The sequence below is a fragment of the Arachis hypogaea genome, chromosome 13 (assembly GCF_003086295.3).
Source record: "Arachis hypogaea cultivar Tifrunner chromosome 13, arahy.Tifrunner.gnm2.J5K5, whole genome shotgun sequence".
In the NCBI taxonomy this organism is placed as follows: Eukaryota; Viridiplantae; Streptophyta; class Magnoliopsida; order Fabales; family Fabaceae; genus Arachis; species Arachis hypogaea.
Genome location: NC_092048.1, coordinates 78851195 through 78855584, shown reverse-complemented (window position 1 = coordinate 78855584; position 4390 = coordinate 78851195).

Sequence of the window (4390 nt, the reverse complement as noted above, 5' to 3'; positions counted from 1 at the left end):
CACAGTGAACGTCCTCTCTGAACCTTCATCCATGATTTCGATGTGTCCGTATGGCGAGACTTTTGTGACAAGAAAAGGTCCGGACCACCTTGATTTGAGTTTTCCTGGGAACAATCTCAATTTGGAATTGTAGAGGAGTACTTGCTGCCCCTTTTCGAAACTCCTGGGTGCAAGATGCATGTCAAGTCTTCTCTTTGCCTTTTCTTTATAAATCTTGGTATTTTCATAGGCTTGTGACCTGAATTCCTCCATCTCTTGCAGTTGCAAGATTCTCTTTGCACCAGCAGCATTGCTGTCAAAATTTAGTATCATGATAGCCCAGAGAGCTTTGTGTTACAGCTCTAGTGGTAAATGACAAGCTTTCCCATACACCAGTTGATATGGGGACATTCAAAGTAGTGTTTTGAATGCTGTTCTGTATGCCCAAAGAGCATCGTCCAGCTTCTTCGACCAATCCTTTCTTGATGCACACACAGTCTTTTCCAAAATTCTTTTTAGCTCTCTGTTTGATATCTCAGTTTGTCCACTTGTTTGGGGGTGGTAAGGGTGTGGAGACTTTTGGTTGTTTAGGATCGAGTGCAATGAAGGGAGTGAGGGGGAATGTTTTTAATGTGGTAAGAATGGTTTGGTTCTGAGAGGAAGATGTTAAGCTGGGCGTTTGGAATGTGAAGGGTGTATGGAGGGAGAGCTACTTATATATGGAAGTGATGGGCAAATGAAGGGTTTAGATAGATGATTTTAGTGTGAGATGGACCGATGGGGTTCAGCATGGAGAAAGGACAAGGATCATCAACTTTATGAAGGGTGTTGCCCGGTCTTTGAGGGTCTCATTCTTTTAAATGTTGCATGGCAACATTTTCCAATGCATCCCTCCTTGAGGCACGTGTGTAGTACCCTCCTTTTGTGGTGTCCGAACATTCCTCATTTAATTGTCCAATCAATCCCCTTCAATGCTCCTTTCCCTTTTCCTATAAAAATAAGAAAAATTAATATCATTGAGAAATTAAACTTTATGGCTAGAATAATAAAGAAAACGAACTAGATTGTTTATTCATGAACACCAACTAACTAACTAACTGTGTATCCTTATATGCACATTGGTGGCACCTTGGGTGACACCAAACTTTGTTTGTAGCACTGTGATAAAAAAGTTTTGTTCAAGGCTCCAAGATTAGCATGCTCTGGTTTGCATTCATGCTCTCTCGGCATGCTTTGAACACCAAACTTATTCTTCACTATATACTGCCTAATAAGGATTTCACCAAGTGTTTGTCAAGTTTGGGTTGGAATTCATGAATATTGACTTATTCACTATTTTCTAAAAGCATATAAAACATAGGTTGCCTCCCATGGAGCGCTTCTTTAGCGTCACTAGCTTGACGGTTCTCCTTCATCAGGGAGGTTGATTGATGAGCGGATAATTTATACGCTTTTTGGCATTGTTTTTAGTATGTTTTTAGTAGAATCTAGTTACTTTCAGGGATGTTTTCATTAGTTTTTATGTTAAATTCACATTTCTGGACTTTACTATGAGTTTGTGTGTTTTTCTGTGATTTCAGGTATTTTCTGGCTGAAATTGAGGGACTTGAGCAGAAATCAGATTCAGAGGTTGAAAAAGGACTGCTGATGCTGTTGGATTCTGACCTCCCTGCACTCAAAGTGGATTTTCTGGAGCTACAGAACTCGAAATGGCGCGCTTCCAATTGCGTTGGAAAGTAGACATCTAGGGCTTTCGAGCAATATATAATAGTCCATACTTTGGCCAAGAATTGACGACGTAAACTGGCGTTCAACGCCAGCCTTCTGCCCAAATCTGGCGTCCAGCGCCAGACAAGGATCCAAAACCAGAGTTGAACGCCCAAACTGGCACAGAAACTGGCGTTCAACTCCACAAATGGCCTCTGCACGTGCTACACTTAAGCTCAGCCCAAACACACACCAAGTGGGCCCCGGAAGTGGATTTATGCATCAATTACTTACTCATGTAAACCCTAGTGACTAGTTTATTATAAATAGGACCTTTTACTATTGTATTAGGCATCTTGGAACGCATTGTTCTTAGACCATAGGGGCTGGCCACACGGCCATGCCTGGACCTTCACTTATGTATTTTCATACGGTAGAGTTTCTACACTCCATAGATTAAGGTGTGGAGCTCTGCTGTTCCTCAAAGATTAATGCAAAGTACTACTGTTTTCTATTCAATTCATCTTATTTCGCTTCTAAGATATCCATTCGCACCCAAGAACGTGATGAAGGTGATGATTATGTGTGACGCTCATCATCCTTCTCCCTTATGAACGCGTGTCTGACAAACACTTTTGTTCTACATGAATTAAGCTAGAATGAGTATCTCTTAGATCTCCTAACCAGAATCTTCGTGGCGTAAGCTAGAATGATGGCGGCATTCAAGAGAATCCGGAAGGTCTAAACCTTGTCTGTGGTATTCCGAGTAGGATTCAATGATTGAATGACTGTGACGAGTTCCGAACTCGCGATTGCAGGGCGTTAGTGACAGACGCAAAAGGATAGTAAATCCTATTCCAGCATGATCGAGAACCGACAGATGAATAGCCGTGCCGTGACAGGGTGCGTGAGCAGATTATTCACTGAGAGGATAAGATGAAGCCATTGACAAAGGTGATGCCTCCAGACGATTAGCCGTGCCGTGACAGGGCATTGGATCATTTTCCCGAGAGATGACCGAAAGTAGCCATTGACAGTGGTGATGTATCACATAAAGCCAGCCATGGAATGGAGTAAGACTGATTGGATGAAGATAGCAGGAAAGCAGAGGTTCAGAGGAACGAAAAGCATCTCCATTCGCTTATCTGAAATTCCTGCCAATGAATCTACATAAGTATCTCTATCCCTTTTATTGTTTATTTTAATCTAATAAAGTATCATGTTTAAATCCGCCTGACTGAGATTTGCAAGGTGACCATAGCTTGCTTCAAGCCAACAATCTCTGTGGGATCGACCCTTACTCACGTAAGGTTTATTACTTGGACGACCCAGTACACTTGCTGGTTAGTTGAACGGAGTTGTGTCCACACATAGTAAAGAGCCATAATAATGATTCCATACAATAACAAAGAGTACTACATTAATGTGATCACAATTTCGTGCACCAAGTTTTTGGCGCCGTTGCTGGGGATTGTTTGAGTTTTCGGCAAGCTTTTGGTCCGGTAACATCAGTGCCAAGTTTGATCCGGCAACAACACCAAGTTTTTGGCGCCGTTGCCGGGGATTGTTCGAGTTTGGACAACTGACGGTTCATCTTGTTGCTCAGATTAGGTAATTTTCTTTTTATTTTATTTTCAAAAATTTTTCAAAAAAAATTTCTAAAATTTTCTCATCTGTTTTCGAAAATTTATAAAAATGTTTTCAAAAATAAATTATTCTATGGCTTCAAAAATTTTTAAGAATGAATTCTAGTGTTTCATGAAATATGTTGAATCATATCTGGCTGTAAAGCCATACCCAAACTACTTTGGGATTGGTATTCAACTAATCACTCCAGCCCATGTAATTATATGTTGCAGCCTGGCTGGCTATAAAGCCATATCTAAATTCATTTGGTGTGAGGCTTGCAATTGGTTATCAAGAGCAAGCTAGTTGGAGCTAATCCACCTGCTACTGTTCTTGATCTACCCGCTGTTGATCCACGATCACCTGCTGAAGCTTGGCTGGCCATTGGCCATGTCTAGTGTTTTGGACTGGAGCTTTCTTTGAAAGCTTGGCTGGCTAGTGAGCCATGTCTAATTCCTGGACTGAAGCTTTAGACCAACATGGCAAGATTCCTGGAATTCATATTAAAAATTTTGGAATCCTTTCTTTTTCATATAATTTTCGAAAAATATAAAATAAAAATCCAAAAAAATTAGAAAATCATGAAAATCAAAAATATTTTGTGTTTCGTGTTTGAGTCTTGAGTCACATTATAAGTTTGGTGTCACTTGCATATGCATCTTGCATTTTTTCGAAAATCTCATGCATTCATAAGTGTTCTTCATGATCTTCAAGTTGTTCTTGGTAAGTCCTCTTGTTTGATCTTGATGAATTTTTGTTTTGTGTCTTTTCATGTTTTTCATATGCATTCTTGAATTCTTAGTGTCTAAGCATTAAAGAATTCTAAGTTTGGTGTCTTGCATGTTTTCTTTGCATTAAAAATTTTTTTAAAAATATGTTCTTGATGTTCATCATGACATTCAAAGTGTTCTTGGTGTTCATCTTGACATTCATAGCATTCTTGCATGCATTCATTGTTTTGATCTAAAAATTTCATGCATTGCATAATTTTCATGTTTTCATAAAAATTCAAAAAATCAAAAAAATATCTTTCCCTTTTTCTCTCATCAAATTCGAAAATTTGAGTTGACTTTTTAAA